Raw genomic sequence first — 18359 nt, forward strand, 5'->3', positions numbered from 1 at the left:
GTTCCCAGGTAGCCTCAGAGAATAATATTGATGTATACGCTGATTCGGTGAGTGAGTTTATAAGGAAGTGCATAGGAGATGTTGTACCAACTGTGACCATTAAAACCTACCCTAACCAGAAACCGTGGATAGATGGTGGCATTCGCGCAAAACTGAAAGCGCGAACCACCGCATTTAACCATGGCAAGGTAACTGGGAATATGATTGAGTACAAACATTCCAGTTATGCCTTTCGTAAGGCAAGCAAACAGGCTAAACAAAAAAACATCAGTACAGTGACGAAGTGGAGTAGCAATTCAACGTCTAACACATGAGACTTATGTGGCAACAACTCCAGACAATCACAGATTATAAAGGGAAAACCAGCCACGTCGCGGACACCAACGTCTTGCTCCCGGACAAGCTAAACACCTTCGCCCACTTCGATGAAAACCTCTGCTCCCGTGGACTTTGAGCTCTCATTCTCAGTGGCCGACGTGAGTAAGATATTTACGCGTGGCTGCCGACCCAGATGGCCCACAAGGCTGCCGACCCAGATGGCATCCCTAACCGTGTCCAGAGAGCATGCGCAGACCAGCTGGCTGGAGAATTTAAGGACATATTCAATCTATCCAAGTCTTCTGTACCCACTTGTTCAAGATGTCCACCATTGTTCCTGTACTCAAGAGAGCGAAGGTAACTGAACTAAATAACTATTGCCCCATTGCACTCACTTCTGTCATCAAGTGCTTTGAGAGGCTAGTTAAGGATCATATCACTTCCACCTTACCCGACCCCCTTGACCCACTGCAACTTGCATACCGCCCTAATAGATCCACGGGTGACACAACTGCCATCGCACTGCACACTGCCCTATCCCATCTGGACAAGACGAATACTTATGTAAGAATGTTGTTCATTGACTACAGCTCAGCCTTGAACACCATAGTACCAGCCAAGGTCATCATTAAACTTGGAGCCCTGAGTCTGAACCTCGCCCTGTGCAACTGGGTCCGGAACTTCTGACGGGCCGCCCCCAGACGGGGGGGGGGGGCGCAGTGGAGAAGTTCCTTTGCATGCACATTACTGACAATCTTATATGGTCCACTCACACAGGCAGTGTGGTGAAGAAGGTGCAACATGGCCTTTTCAACCTCAGGAGGCTGAAGAAATTCGGCTTGGCAACTACGTCCCTCACAAACTTTTACAGACGCACCATCGAGAACATCCTGTCAGGCTATATCACCGGCAATTGCACCGTCCGCAACCGCAGGGCTCTCCAGAGGACGGTGCAGTCTGCCCAACGCATCACAGGGGCACATTGCCTGCCCTCCAGGACATCTACAGCACCCAGCCAAGAAGATTAAAGACCTCAGCCACTGGAGCCACGGCCTGCTCACCCTGCCACCATCCAGTAGGCAAAGAAAATCATCAAGGACCTCATCCACTTCAGCCACGGCCTGTTCGCCCTGCTACTATCCAGAAGGTGGGGTCAGTACAGGTGCATCAAAGCTGGGACCGTGACACTGAAAAACAGCTTAACAGGTTAACCTGTTAGGGCTAGGGGGCAGTATTTACACGGCCGGATAAAAAACGTACCCGATTTAATCTGGTTACTACTCCTGCCCAGTAACTAGAATATGCATATAATTATTGGCTTTGGACAGAAAACACCCTAAAGTTTCTAAAACTGTTTGAATGGTGTCTGTGAGTATAACAGAACTCATATGGCAGGCAAAAACCTGAGAAGATTTCATGCAGGAAGTGGCCTGTCTGACAAGGTGTCGTTCTTCTTGTCTCTGTTTATTGAAGAGTCAGGATCTTAGCTGTAACGTGACACTTCCTACGGCTCCCATAGGCTCTCAGAGCCCGGGAAAAAGCTGAACGATATCGAGGCAGCCTCTGGCTGAAACACATTATCGCCTTTGCCAAGTGGCCGATCAGAGGACAAAGGAATTAGGCGCGTGCCCGAGTCGACCCAGTGATATATTTTCTTTTGTCTGTTTACCTAATTGCAGATTCCCGGTCGGAATATTATCGCTTTTTTACGAGAAAAATGGCATAAAAATTTATTTTAAACAGCGGTTGACATGCTTCGAAGTACGGTAATGAAATATTTAGAAATCTTTTGTCACGAAATGCGCCGTGCACATGACCCTTATTTACCATTCGGATAGTGTCTTGAACGCACGAACAAAACGCCGCTGTTGGAACATAACTATGGATTCTTTTGGACCAAACCAACATTTGTTATTGAAGTAGAAGTCCTGGGAGTGCATTCTGACGAAGAACAGGAAAGGTAATCAAACTTTTCTAATAGTAAATCGGAGTTTGGTGAAGGCTAAACTTGCTGGGTGTCTAAATAGCTAGCCCTGTGATGCCGGGCTATCTACTTAGAATATTGCAAAATGTGCTTTCACCGAAAAGCTATTTTAAAATCGGACATATCGAGTGCATAGAGGAGTTCTGTATCTATAATTCTTAAAATAATTGTTATGCTTTTTGTGAACGTTTATCGTGAGTAATTTAGTAAATTGTTAGTAAATTCGCCTGAAGTTTGCGGGGGGTATGCTAGTTCTGAACGTCACATGCTAATGTAAAAAGCTGGTTTTTGATATAAATATGAACTTGATTGAACAAAACATGCATGTATTGTATAACATCATGTCCTAGGGTTGTCATCTGATGAAGATCATCAAAGGTTAGTGCTGCATTTAGCTGTCTTCTGGGTTTTTGTGACATTATATGCTAGCTTGAAAAATGGGTGTCTGATTATTTCTGGCTGGGTACTCTGCTGACATAATCTAATGTTTTGCTTTCGTTCTAAAGCCTTTTTGAAATCGGACAGTGTGGTTAGATTAACGAGAGTCTTGTCTTTAAAATGCTGTAAAATAGTCATATGTTTGATAAATTAAAGTAATAGCATTTCTAAGGTATTTGAATAATGCGCCACAGGATTCAACTGGCTGTTAAGTAGGTGGGACGAATTCGTCCCGCCGGTCCTAGAGAGGTTAAGGTCCTGGAGTGGCCTAGCCAGTCTCCAGACCTTAATCCCATAGAAAATCTGTGGAGGGAGCTGAAGGTTCGAGTTGCCAAACGTCAGCCTCGAAACCTTTAATGACTTGGAGAAGATCTGCAAAGAGGAGTGGGACAAAATCCCTCCCGAAATGTGTGCAAACCTGGTGGCCAACTACAAGTCACGTCTGACCTCTGTGATTGCCAACAAGGGTTTTGCCACCAAGTACTAAGTCATGTTTTACAGAGGGGTCAAATACTTATTTCCCTCATTAAAATGCAAATCAATTCATAACATTTTTGACATGCGTTTTTCTGGACTTTTTTGGTTGTTATTCTGTCTCTCACTGTTGAAATAAACCTACCATTAAAATTATAGACTGATCATTTCTTTGTTAGTGAACAAACTTACAAAATCAGCAGGGGATCAAATACTTTTTTTCCTCACTTTTATATATATATATATATATATATATATATATATATATATATATATATATATCTCTTTCCAATTTAACTATTGCTGTACATACACTGTTCTTCAGATAAACTACATATTATATCCATATACTGTCCATAATGTCAATGCAACCCATCATATACAGTGCCTTCAGAATGTATTCAGACCCCTTGACCTTTTCCCCATTTTGTTAAGTTACAGTCGTATTCTAAAATGCTCCTCATCAATCTACACACAATACCCCATAATGACAAAGCAAAAACTGTTTATTTTTATTTTTTGCTAATTTATAAAAAATAAAACGGGGGGGAATCACATTTACATAAGTATTCAGACCCTTTTTTCACTACTTTGTTGAAGCACCGTTGGCAGCGATTAAAGCCTAGAGTCTTCTTGGGTATGACGCTACAAGCTTGGCACCCCTCTGTTTGAGGAGTTTCTACCATTCTTCTCTGCAGATCCTCTCAAGCTCGGTCAGGTTGGACGGGGAGCGTTGCTGCACAGCTATCTTCAGGTCTCTCCAGAGATGTTCGATCGGCTTCAAATCTGGGCTCTGGCTGGGCCACTCTTGGACATTCAGATACTTATCCCGAAGCCACTCCTGCGTTGTCTTGGCTATGTGCTTAGGGTCATTGTCCTGTTGGATGGTGAACCTTCACCCCAGTCTGAGGTCCTGAGCACTCTGGAGCAGGTTTTCATCAAGGATCTTTCTGTACTTTGCTCCATTCATCTTTGCCTCGATCCTGACTAGTCTCCAAGTCCCTGCTGCTGAAAAACATCCCCACAGCATGATGCTGCCACCACCATGCTTCACCGTAGAGATGGTGCCAGTTTGCCTCCAGAAGTGACACTTGGCAAACAGGCCAAAAAGTTCAACCTTCATTTCGTCAGACCAGAGAATCTTGTTTTTAGGTGCCTTTTGGAAAACTCCAAGCGGGCTGTCATGTGCCTTTTACTGAGGAGTGGCATCTGTCTGGCCATTCTACCATGAAGGCCTAATTTGTGGAGTGCTGCAGAGATAGTTGTACTTCTGGAAGGTTATCCGATCTCCACAGTGGAACTCTGGAGCTCTGACAGGGTCACCATCGGGATCTTGGTCACCTCCCTGTCCAAGGCCATTCTTCCCCGATTGCTAAGATTGGCCGGGCATCCAGCTCTAGGAAGAGTCTTGGGGGTTGCAAACTTCTTCCATTTAAGAATGACGTGTTCATAGGTACAGTTGAAGTCAGAAATGTACATACACTTAGGTTGGAGTCATTAAAACTCGTTTTTAAAGCATTCCACAAATTTCTTGTTAACAAACTATAGTTTTGGATGGTTATCACAATTCCAGTGGGTCAGAAGTTCACATACATTAAGTTGACTGTGCCTTTAAACAGCTTGCAAAATTCCAGAAAATGATGTCATGGCTTTAGAAGCTTCTGATATGCTAATTGACATCATTTGAGTTAATTGGAGGTGTACAAGTGGATGTATTTCAAGGTCTACCTTCAAACGCAATGCCTCTTTGCTTGACATCATGGGAAAATCAAAAGAAATCAGCCAAGACCTCAGAAAAAAATTGTAGACCTCCACAAGTCTGGTTCATCTTTGGGAGCAATTTCCAAACGCCTGAAGGTACCACGTTCATCTGTACAAACAATAGTACGCAAGTATAAACACCATGGGACCACAATTCCGTCATACCACTCAGGAAGGAGACGCGTTCTGTCTCCTAGAGATGAACTTAGTTTGGTGCGAAAAGTGCAAATCAATCCCAGAACTACAGCAAAGGACCTTGTGAAGATGCTGGAGGAAACAGGTACAAAGTATCTATATCCACAGTAAAACGAGTCCTATATCAACATAACCTGAAAGGCCGCACAGCAAGGAAGAGGCTACTGCTCCAAAACCGCCATTAAAAAGCCAGACTACAGTTTGCAACTGCACATGGGGACAACGACTGTAGTTTTTGGAGAAATATACTCTGGTCTGATGAAACAAAAATAGAACTGTTTGGCCATAATGACCATCGTAATGTCTGGAGGAAAACGGGGGAGGCTTGCATGCCAAAGATCACCATCCCAACCGTGAAGCAGCATCATGTTGTGGGGGTGCTTTGCTGCAGGAGGGTCTGGTGCACTTCACAAAATTATGTGGATATATTGAAGCAACATCTCAAGACATCAGTCAGGAACTTGAAGCTTGGTCGCAAATGGGTCTTCCAAATGGACAATGACCCCAAGCATACTTCCAAAGTTGTGGCAAAATGGCTTAAGAACAACAATGTCAAGGTATTGGAGTGGCCATCACAAAGCCCTGACCTCAATCCCATAGAAAATGTGTGGGCAGAACTGAAAAAGCATGTGCGAGCAAGGAGGCCTACAAAACTGACTCATATTACACCAGCTCTGTCAGGAGGAATGGGCCAAAATTCACCCAACTTATTGTGGGAAGCTTGTGGAAGGCTACCAAATACTAATTGAGTGTATGTAAACTTCTGACCCACTGGGAATGTGATAAAAGAAATAAAAGCTGAAATCACTCTACTAGTTTTCTGACATTTCACACACACACACAGAGAGACAGAGATTTAAACTTGCCATCTTTTTATGCCACGCTCTCGTTTTTCCTTTTTTTCCCCCTGCTATACAGTAAACCCCACCCTGCTCTCTCCCCTATTACTCTTAAGACAGCACTGTGAAGTCACTGTATCTGCAAGCCATTGCTACTATATCCCTCATATTGTGTTTCATTTGAGCCTGTCGCTCACAGAGACTGTCAGATATGGGCCCCTTCATTTCAAATAATATTTTTCCTCCCCCTCTCGTATTTTGAGTGGATTCAGCAAGAGTGACAGACACTCCGAGAGAGAGCGACTGTGTCAGAGGTTTGCTGTTTCCACACTGCAGAAAAACAGGAGCGGGAGAGAGAGGGAAACGATACACAACAAGCTAATGTTTCTTTCTCCTACACTCATTTCTAAGATAAGGAGAAAACAAATGAGTAGCAGAACTTCAAATTATATTGAGTCACTGGACAGAACATGTCATAGAGAGTGTGTGTGTGCGTGTAAATTAATCCCAAACGGTCTTGGAGATGGTTATGCACTGGCCATTTCATCCACTGGCCAACTACAGAATTGAAGCTTGTGACCCTGAAAGCAGAGGGCTTTTACTGGCCGTGAGTTCAGTGCAATATCATTCAGCACATTGGCCCAGCAATACAGAAGTACATACAGCAACATAGAAGTTCAAAGGCTTTGATACAGAGAAAGAAGAGATACCCTGCATGAAATCCCTCTTGGATGACTGAAGTTGGATACAGTGGTTTAACGCCTGTCTTGGTGATATTGTTCTATTCTATAACTTGGCAATTCTGCCACACCTGTCACTCAGCATTATGATAATACACCCAGCAATACAGTATACAGGGAGTGAGGGTATGCGTTGCTTACACCAAACTACTATCATAATGATATCACTAGATAGCACCAGGACCACATGGCCCTCTGCAACCCTGGAGTCAGCTCATCCGACAACGTTCCGCAATAGTGGAGCTGATCCAAGGCCAGTGGCAAATGACAGTTGAAGCTTAACCTCGCGCGAACGACAACACAGTAGTACATTCAAGTGACACATAAACAAATAATGGCGCGAGCGCATCACAACGCTTCCGAGCAGGTACACCTTTTAGATTGCCAGAGCTACCTGAGATGAATCCGTCCATCTAATACCCCAAAAGCAGCACGTGCAAGACAATATTTGCTTTGGATATTTAGTTAGGCTTTTGTCATTGACTGTAAATGTTCACTAGTCTTGCTTGCGTAAACTAAAGTCAGGGTTGAGGAGTAACAGATTACATGTAATCGGTTACAAGTAACTGATTACAAAAAACTAGCTGTAATCCATTATGTTACCAGCATAACTATTGTAATCAGATTACAGATACTTTTGAAAAGCTAGATGATTACTTCTAGGATTACTTTTACATTCAGAAAATATGTTAGCAATAATTTTTTTGACACCTTTCTTTTTTCTCAATGACAGCATTGAAAAAAAGTGCAAGTTTATTCTACCTGGGCGATACCAATATCTACATAGCGCATTGATGTGAATCACAAAGCTGCTCTCTCATTTAGCTATTTCTGCCTTACTGATTGTGGTTGTTGTGGATGGCTGTTTACAAATGTATGTGTATTTTAACTAGGGCTGACCCCATTTAGCTGACTGGTCGATTGTTTGGTTGATTGGCTGTTGGTCGACCGAGAATTGTTTTAGTCGAGCAGTTGCAAAACCTTTTTTTTTTATGGCACATCTTGATTGACGCCTGTCTCAGTGGACTAATCCATTGCAGAGGCCGCAGGATGGCACACCAGTATCCCCAGTAGTACATTTACCGTTAATTCCCATAATTTCGAATCTACAATGTTTGTTTGGTTACCATAATTTCTGTTACTGAATTCAATATATTATTATTATTACTGTCTTTTACAGTTCTCGTTGTCGGAGTGGACACATTGTTTGTTGAGCAGACAACCTAGGCTTCACTTGTGAGATACAAGTTTTGGTTTATTTCATTCCATTTACGAGTTGTCAGTTCATTCATTGTGTTTTGTTTGGAGTGCTCCAAACAAAACCTGCGTGCAAATGTAAGCTTATAAATGTGCCCATTTGGGGATCGGAGCTGTGGAGCTTGTCATAGTAATTTTTCCTTCACCTCAAACAGCAGGTAAACGAAGTCTGTCCATTGCGTATAGTAATCGTTCCTCAATGTAGCCTATTTGAAATAACCACTCTCTGTGAAAGATTTTTTTTTAATGCTCTGATCCGGTGGAAATGTCATAAAATAAGCCGACCTGATTACTTCTTATCCCTTGCGCAAATACAGCTGTGTGTGTGTCTGGAGCTCACTGGTGAAGGAAACAGAGGGTCCAGAATATTGTATACAATGTTGCAAGTTTGTTGAACCAAGTTGATAGTTGACGTGCTTTCCGGTTTCCTGTTTCCGGTCACAACTTGCAGACTTGTTTACACTGCTGTGCGTTTTGTTGCCGATCTTACTTTGCTACCTGACGGTTTTTTACTTTTTCATTACCGTATATTTTTACTTTTTCCCTCACTCAACTTTTTTCATTCAACTTTTTCACCCCGGAGGTTTTATCTGGACATGGTTCGTCAGGACTTCAAACAGCCGAAGCTAAGTAACATTAACATGATGCCTTCTAATTGCAGTCGTTGTACTTATAATATACAGGAGAACGATCGCCTTACGGCAAGGATAGCTGTGCTGCAAGCCCAGCTTCAGACGCAATCGTTAGGCAAGGGCAATTTCAGTGTAGGAAAGGATGAAACAGCGTCTGTGCCACCAGTAAGTACAGATAGTAACGTTAGTATAAACCCCCTCGCACGGTCCCCGCAGCCGGACAACTTTCTCATGGCTTCTGGAGGGAAACGCTGTAGGAATGCTCAACCGGTGTCGCTTATTCAGCCGACAGAAACTTTCAACCGGTTCTCCCCATTAAGCGAGTCGGAGTCGGAGGCCGAGACTTCTCTGGTCTCTACTCCTCCCGTTGTGGGGTCTGAGACGCCGACGGCTCCCACCATTAGCTCTGACAAATTGAAAACCCTAGTCATTGGCGACTCCATTACCCGCAGTATTAGACTTAAAACTAATCATCCAGCGATCATACACTGTTTACCAGGGGGCAGGGCTACCGACGTTAAGGCTAATCTAAAGACGGTGCTGGCTAAGGCTAAAACTGGCGAGTGTAGAGAGTATAGAGATATTGTTATCCACGTCGGCACCAACGATGTTAGGATGAAACAGTCAGAGGTCACCAAGCGCAACATAGCTTCAGCGTGTAAATCAGCTAGAAAGATGTGTCGGCATCGATTAATTGTCTCTGGCCCCCTCCCAGTTAGGGGGAGTGATGAGGTCTACAGCAGAGTCTCACAACTCAATCGCTGGTTGAAAACTGTTTTCTGCCCCTCCCAAAAGATAGAATTTGTAGATAATTGGCCCTCTTTCTGGGACTCACCCACAAACAGGACCAAGCCTGGCCTGTTGAGGAGTGACGGACTCCATCCTAGCTGGAGGGGTGCTCTCATCTTATCTACAAACATAGACAGGGCTCTAACTCCTCTAGCTCCACAATGAAATAGGGTGCAGGCCAGGCAGCAGGCTGTTAGCCAGCCTGCCAGCTTAGTGGAGTCTGCCACTAGCACAGTCAGCGTAGTCAGCTCAGCTTTCCCCATTGAGACCGTGTCTGTGCCTCGATCTAGGTTGGGCAAAATTAAAAATGGCGGTGTTCGCTTTAGCAATCTCACTAGTATAAAGACCTCCTCCATTCCTGCCATTATTGAAAGAGATTGTGATACCTCACATCTCAAAATTGGGTTACTTAACCTGTTAGGGCTAGGGGGCAGTATTGACACGGCTGGATAAAAAACATACCCGATTTAATCTGGTTACCACTCCTACCCAGTAACTAGAATATGCATATACTTATTACATATGGATAGAAAACACCCTAAATTTTCTAAAACTGTTTGAATGGTGTCTGTGAGTATAACAGAACTCAATTTACAGGAAGTGGCCTGTCTGACCATTTCTTGAACTTCTTTTCCATCTCTATCATTTACTAAGGATCTCTGCTCTAACGTGACACTTCCCACGTCGTCCATAGGCGCTCAGAGCCCGGGAAAAAACAGAATGTCGTCATTCCAGCCCCAGGCTGAAACACATTATCGCCTTTCTCAAGTGGCCGATCAAGGGACACTGGGCTTATGCGCGTGACCCCGACCGCCCCCGCCTTTGGGATTTTTTCCTCTGTTTGCCGAAAAGGAGATTCCTTGTCGGAATATTATCGCTTTTCTACGAGAAAAATTTCGTCAAAATTGATTTTAAACAGCGGTTGACATGCTTTGAAGTACGGTAATGGAATATTTAGAATTTTATTGTCACGAATTGCGCCATGCGCGCGACACTTCTTTACTATTTCGGATAGTGTCTGGAACGCACGAACAAAACGCCGCTATTCGGATATAACGATGGATTATTTTGGACCAAACCAACATTTGTTATTGAAGTAGCAGTCCTGGGTGTGCATTCTGACGAAGACAACAAAAGGTAATCAAACTTTTATAATAGTAAATATGATTATGGTGAGTGCTAAACTTGCCGGGTGTCTAAATAGCGAGCCCGTGATGCCTGGGCTATGTACTTAGAATATTGCAAAATGTGCTTTCACCAAAAAGCTATTTTAAAATCGGACATATCGAGTGCATAGAGGAGGTCTGTATCTATAATTCTTAAAATAATTGTTATGCTTTTTGTGAACGTTTATCGTGAGTAATTTAGTAAAATGTTAGCGAATTCCCCGGAAGTTTGCGGGGGTATGCTAGTTCTGAACGTCACATGCTAATGTAAAAAGCTGGTTTTTGATATAAATATGAACTTGATTGAACAAAACATGCATGTATTGTATAACATAATGTCCTAGGGTTGTCATCTGATGAAGATCATCAAAGGTGAGTGCTGCATTTAGCTGTCTTCTGGGTTTTGGTGACATTATATGCTGGCTTGAAAAATGGGTGTCAGATTATTTCTGGCTTGGTACTCTGCTGACATAATCTAATGTTTTGCTTTCGTTGTAAAGCCTTTTTGAAATCGGACAGTGTGGTTAGATTAACGAGAGTCTTGTCTTTAAATAGCTGTAAAATAGTCATATGTTTGAGAAATTGAAGTAATAGGATTTTTAAGGTTTTGAAAATCGCGCCACAGGCTGCAAGTGGCTGTTAAGTAGGCAAGCGTCCCACCTAGCCCATAGAGGCTAACCTACAAAGCATTACATGGGCTTGCTCCTACCTATCTTTCCGATTTGGTCCTGCCGTACATACCTACACGTACGCTACGGTCACAAGACGCAGGCCTCCTAATTGTCCCTAGAATTTCTAAGCAAATGGCTGGAGGTAGGGCTTTCTCCTATAGAGCTCCATTTTTATGGAATGGTCTGCCTACCAATGTGAGAGACGCAGACTCAGTCTCAACCTTTAAGTCTTTACTGAAGACTTATCTCTTCAGTAGGTCCTATGATTAAGTATAGTCTGGCCCAGGAGTGTGAAGGTGAACGGAAAGGCTGGAGCAACGAAACGCCCTTGCTGTCTCTGCCTTGCCGGTTCCCCTCTTTCCACTGGGATTCTCTGCCTCTAACCCTTTTACAGGGGCTGAGTCACTGGCTTACTGGTGTTCTTCCATGCCGTCCATGGGAGGGGTGCGTCACTTGAGTGGGTTGAGTCACTGACGTGGTCTTCCTGTCTGGGTTGGCGCCACCCCTTGGGTTGTGCCATGGCGGAGATCGTTGTGGGCTATACTCGGCCTTGTCTTAGGACGGTAAGTTGGTAGTTGGAGACATCCCTCTAGTGGTGTGGGGGCTGTGCTTTGGCAAAGTGGGTGGGGTTATATCCTGCCTGTTTGGCCCTGTCCGGGGGTATCATCGGATGGGGCCACAGTGTCTTCTGATCCCTCCTGTCTCAGCCTCCAGTATTTATGCTGCAGTAGTTTATGTGTCGGGGGGCTAGGGTCAGTCTGTTACATCTGGAGTATTTCTCTTGTCTTATCCGGTGTCCTGTGTGAATTTAAATATGCTCTCTCTAATTCTCTCTTTCTCTCTTTCTGTCTTTCTCTCGGAGGACCTGAGCCCTAGGACCATGCCTCAGGACTACCTGGTATGATGACTCCTTGCTGTCCCCAGTCCACCTGGCCGTGCTGCTGCTCCAGTTTCAACTGTTCTGCCTGCGGCTATGGAACCCTGACCTGTTCACCGGACGTGCTTGTTGCACCCTCGACAACTACTATGAGTATTATTATTTGACCATGCTGGTCATTTATGAACATTTTAACATCTTGACCATGTTCTGTTATAATATCCACCCTGCACAGCCAGAAGAGGACTGGCCACCCCTCATAGCCTGGTTCCTCTCTAGGTTTCTTCCTAGGTTTTTGGCCTTTCTAGGGAGTTTTTCCTAGGGAGTTTTTCCTAGCCACCGTGCTTCTTTCACATGCATTGCTTGCTGTTTGGGGTTTTAGGCTGGGTTTCTGTACAGCACTTTGAGATATCAGCTGATGTACGAAGGGCTATATAAATACATTTGATTTGATTTGATTTGAATGTTTCAAGTTCCTTGCATAGCCAATGTGATTTATTTTTACTTTTAGATTTGAATACTTTTAATTTACATTTAGACATCATTTTTATTAAATCACATGACAATGTGCATATGAAAATCATAAATGGCATGCAGATCGGTAGAAATGGTAAGATAAATTGGCCCCCCTATTGGAAAAGGTTGCCAACCCCTGGAGTAGCCTAATACCGGCAAAGGCCAGCAGCAGGAGGAGCTGATTCAAGAACAGGTTTTTCTTCTGTTTTTTTCTTCTGGTTAGGCTATCTTGTTCTCTGGCTCCCTTGAGTCATGTGTCTGTCTTAATTACTTAAAGCATCAGACAAGCTCTGTAGCCTACATATATGCCTAGAATATTTTATTAAATCACATAGGGTGTGTCTATATATGGAAAAATACACATTTTAAAACGTTGACTAGTTGATTGGTCAAAAGAACAGACGACTTTTGGTCAATGAAGATTGTTTTTGGTCGGGGATAGCCCTAATTTTAACCCAATAACAGTTGAATTGAAGAAGTTTAAGATATCTATCAATCATTGTTTTTGCGACAATGATTTTGCTAATTAATTTATTCTGCAATATATATAGTTCAATTGGTAATATTCATTTTTGTCTTCTTCTAATGCCTCTTAAGGGGAAAGTAATTTAAAAGTAACTGAAAGTAATCAGATTGTTTGGCTAATCCAAAAGTTACGTTACTGATTACAATTTTGGATAGGTAACTAGTAACTCTAACAGATTACATTTAGAAAGTAACCTACCCAACCCTGGCAACAGTTATGTTTAGAATGCAAAATAGCCTAAAGAACTGCAATGCATTCCGACAAACACATTCCAGTTTTTTTTTATAAGATGTACATAGCCTACCTTTTCCCAAACACCCTAACGTAAATAAACCAGCCATATAGGCTAGGCAGCTGTCTTCTTTCAAATACGTTTGTGATAAGTTTTAAAACTCATTCCCGTCAGTGCTAAACATAGTATAGTAAAGGCAACATATCGACGGAAGTGTTCGTCTTATTTGGTACATTATAAATAAGACCCTGCCTAATATTAAACACTACTTGTTTGCTAGAGAGGCTCGTAATACGGTTGTCAAACTTTCAGGCTGCTACACAGACACTATGGAGGCTTTAGTCTAGAGGGCCCAGTTTAATAGTGTTTGAAAGCATTTTTTACTCTCTAAATGGTTAAATCAGTGAGAAATAGATGTCATCGTTGCAATAGTTTGTGAGTGGGCAATTTATACTATCATCTTAAATTGACATGTTGAATGATTTTAACATATTACATTTTGTATATTGCTCAAATTTTCCTAACGTGGACAGTTTGTGCTTGCATTTACACCCTATACAATTGAGTGGAATTACACATAATTTTTACCTCGGATTGATGATGTTAGTATAAACATTTATAATAATCACAATGACATAAGATTGATTGCATATAACATATCAATATCTTTGGTTTTGTACCATTGATTGTCACATGGAGATAAAAACTTGTTAGGGCTAGGGTTCTTTTTCAGAATTTCCGCCTGACTGACGTGCCCAAATTAAACTGCCTGTTACTCAGGATATGCATATAATTGGTACCATTGGATAGAAAACATGTTGAAGTTTCTAGAAATGTTAAAATAATGTATGAGACTATAACACAATTTATATGGTAGGAGAAAAAAATCCAAAGAAAAACCAACCAGATTTATTTTTTTGAGATCCCATGCTCTTACAATGGAAAGCTATGGGTCCTATGCAATTCCAGCTCCCATATTGCAATTCCTGTGGATGTCACCAGTCTTTGTTCAAGGTTTCAGGCTTGTTTCTTCCAAAACGAGGAATAATTTTGAGTTTTGGTACTGTGAGTCACGGTTGGAAATCATTCTGTGGCCGCGCGACAAAGAGGAGGCACACTTGCTAATTTTACTTTTCTATTGAACATACTTCTTTCCGTATGAAATATTAGTTTAATTACATTTTAGGGTACCTGAGGACTAAATAGGAACGTAGTTTGACTTGTTTTAACAAAGTTTAGCGGTAGCTTTTTGGATTCCTTTGTCTGCATGTTGAACTCAAATCGATGGTGCCAACTAAACAGACTTTTTGGGATATAAAGAAGGATTATATCTAACAAAACGACCACGCATGTTGTAGCTGGGACCCTTTGGATTGCAAATCAGAGGAAGATTTTCAAAAAGTAAGTGAATATTTAATCGCTATTTGTGATTTTTATGAAGCCTGTGCTGGTTGAAATATATGTTGATATGGGGTGCCGTCCTCAAACAATCGCATGGCATGCTTTAGCTGTAAAGCCTATTGTAAATCAGACAATGCAGTTAGATTAACAAGACTTTAAGCTTTTAACCAATATAAGACACTTCTATGTACCTAGATGTTTAATATCCATAATTTTTACGATTATTTATTTTAATTGCGCGTCCTCCAATTTCACCGGAAATTGTCGACAGGTGTCCGCTTTAAAGAAATGGCCAGAAAATTGCATGTAAAATTTGTGAGGTCTCTCTATAAAAGTCGCTGGTCACATCTGCGGCGATTTTAGCATGTAAATCTTTGGTGGGGCAAAAACAATAATAATAATAATCATTATGCATGCCAGCAAAGCCACTACACAACACTAAACAATAATTAATTGCACTATAAAGGTGACAAACGGTGCCCACAAACTGTTAGGGCCTACATAAATCTGTCCCAACAACAGAGTCCCAACAGCAGACCCAACACCTTACCACTGCTACACCTGGCTATCAGCGGAAACTTGTCTGGCAGCGAAACAGTTCATTCAGGCTCATTTACTGCCTTTTTAAAAAACATAGCTGATATGGCTGACTTGTTTAAACAAATGTGGTTTCTACTGACAATTGAGATCTACAAACTATGGCATAAGGGAACGACAAGCAGATAAGAGGCAATCTGTAATTTCGATTTTGACTTAATGAGCGAGATAGGATAGACTTTGTCAATAGAACTATTTGTTCAGCACTTTTGAAATGTACAGCGACAGAATTCAGAACATGGGCCGTTCTTACAGTATTCTCCCTGTACACCAAGTGAGAACCGTAGGGGGCATATAAGCAGACAATGAAAGCTCTTACAATTTTCGATGATTACATTCCCTAAAACAGGCTATAGGCTAATTAAAAGTGGAAAAAGGACCAAATTATTAACGTGAGGCACATGGGCTACTAACAGCTTACTACACAACATACACTTAGTAACGTTATTACTTTCTTAGTTACAGTATACATATCTCCCTGGCATATTACATAATTTACCAGCAGCATACAATACCTTTTTGGACTCATGTTGTTGTGCTGTGCTCACTTCTTTCCAAACCAATCATTGTTGAATTTGTGATTCCCAACTTGTTGTGTAATGTTTAAGTCCAATGACCGATGAGCACTGATACGTTTTATCATTAATTTCTCTTCATTATTTATCTTCATATGACAAGGATTGAAATGAATTTACAAGTAGATTGGCGACTTGATTCATGATGATGACTGCTTGCTAAGATTTTGAAAGTATGATGTTGACATGATCAGTCCAATCAATGCTACTGTACATATAACGTGATTTGACATCATTGTATCTGTGGCCAATGACCTTGAGCCGTGCATAAATGCTGGTGTATATAGTAAATGAGGGTATACCGCCCAGCCCTAGTTTGTATGCGGCTTTATTAACTCAATTATATATATATATATATATATATATATATATATATATATATATATATATATATATAACATTGTTTGCAAACTGATATGTGACACATATTAATGTGAAAATAACATGCAAAACAGGCAAGCCCAAAATAGTTATATTTATTTATATTTTTTTGCTAAAAATGGGGCTCAAAACACCCACCTGCCCTGAATGACCGGTAGCCACTGCCACACACCAATACATGGATTTAACAGTCAAACAACCACTTAAAAAGCAGCGAATCGTTGTCACTGTTGATATCCTATGCTGCGTCGTGATGCGTTTAAGTTAACAGAAAAAGTGTCCCGTTCCCTTTTCCATGATGGAAGCCTCCCGAAATCAACAGTTAACCTTCCACAATATAGATATAAATCTTCTACAAGTTCTCATCTAACTAACCATGTATAGGTTATTCAAAGTTTCCACGTGGCCTTCGAATAGTGCTAGTTTAAACTGCGCTACACCCCAAACGTTTGCCCCGTTCTAATGATTTTATCGAGATATCGATTAAAGGGATTAACAAAAAGTGTTGCGTTGCACTTACCACCTTGGCGACCCACTTAATTCAAAGTGCAACACTTCAAAATGTTGAGCTGTTTTATACAAATTGTCCTCAAGCCAGTGATGTACACATTATTCCCAGATTCCGTGTGGTTTTTGAGCTGTGTTTAATAGTTTTAACTGGACGTGCGACCTCATCTCTCCCCTCTTGCAACTGATTTCAAGGTCATATCAATATGAGTGATTGACAAATAAGTGTTGAGTTTCTTTTTCCCTTTTGGCGACCCTCAAATCAAAATGCATCACTCTAAAATATAACTGTCTTCTTCAGGTTGTTCTTGGTGATGTAAAAAATATATCCAGTTTCCATGTGGATTTTTAAGTTGTATTAGTTTCAACAGGGCGTACAACCTGATTTCCCCCTAATCGATATTAGTGATGTATTGCCACTTTCAAAACAGGGTTTTTGGAGCGTGTGCAATTTATAAGGTGCTCTTAAAACAAAATACCAAAATATAAACACTATTGTTGCACATGTATGTGTAGATAGTATATTAAATGTTTATGTTTTCAATATATCACGAACTGTTTCTGCATATTGGTTATTGATTTGGCATTGAGCTATTTATCAAAATGTCTTGTCAACAGGAAACAGCGACAGCATGCATCATTTTCAACTTAAGTTTTAGGAATATAAATGGAACTTTTCAGCATTCATTTCCAATGGTATTGCTGAATGAGTACAAAAATGTGCTGCATTTGTTTGATTTTGATGAGACCACCAGAAATCACCAAAACGGGTTTGCCCTGCATACTAGTAAGCAAGTCCAGAAATAAGCAGCCAAGTAGCCTAAAAACGTGCCTATAGGCTACCCTCTATCAATCGGTTAGGTGACACAATACACAAAAACCATCAAAGTATCAGTTATTCAAATCATTGTGCTCATTGCTCTATACTGCGATTGCTTTTACGTAACCAAATTTAGTTAATTAACACATCTTTATCATCTATTCTTACCTGCCTTGTCCGTGTCCGTAGGGGCTAAGTGCCTTGAGATTCGATCGACGGTCCTGCGGTGATGCGTTACGAAGTAAACGCTATAGGTAGGCTACTTATTTACGCTCCTCTCTCTCTCTCTCTCTCTTCTTCTCTCCCTCTCGCGCTCTCGCGCTCTCTCTCTCTTCTTCTCTCCCTCTCACAACAGTTTTTCCACCTCCAGTCGAAAATTTCACGTCTTGTCTCTGGCTCTCCACTTCAACTTCACCACAGCATAGGCTACAGCAAATTCCGACACGCGCTGCGCTCTTCTGTGCGCACTTACCATTTTCTTGCACCAACTCCCGTTTTGCTTCTCCCTGTGTAGTAGCATTTTATAAACGGCTGGTTTGAGCCCTGAATGCTAATTGGCTGAAAGCCGTGGTATACCAGACCATATGATTTATATGATTTTTAAACTGTTTTAATTACATTGGTAACAAGTTTATAATAGCAATAAGGCATATTGGGTAATTG

At 41.6% G+C, this 18359-nt stretch overlaps 1 protein-coding gene across 1 annotated transcript in view; it reads right to left on the reverse strand.

Annotated features, from left to right (window-relative positions):
- cdh23 (cadherin-related 23) overlaps nucleotides 1–17975 on the reverse strand; it is an 834383-nt gene extending 816408 nt beyond the window's left edge. The window contains exon 1 of the mRNA XM_045700638.1: nucleotides 17865–17975. The gene's annotated coding sequence lies outside the window, so the exon portion shown is untranslated. The remainder of the gene's footprint in view (nucleotides 1–17864) is intronic.
- Between the last annotated feature and the right edge of the window lie 384 nt (nucleotides 17976–18359).

This window comes from Salmo salar, chromosome ssa18 (genome assembly GCF_905237065.1).
Source record: "Salmo salar chromosome ssa18, Ssal_v3.1, whole genome shotgun sequence".
Classification (NCBI taxonomy): domain Eukaryota; kingdom Metazoa; phylum Chordata; class Actinopteri; order Salmoniformes; family Salmonidae; genus Salmo; species Salmo salar.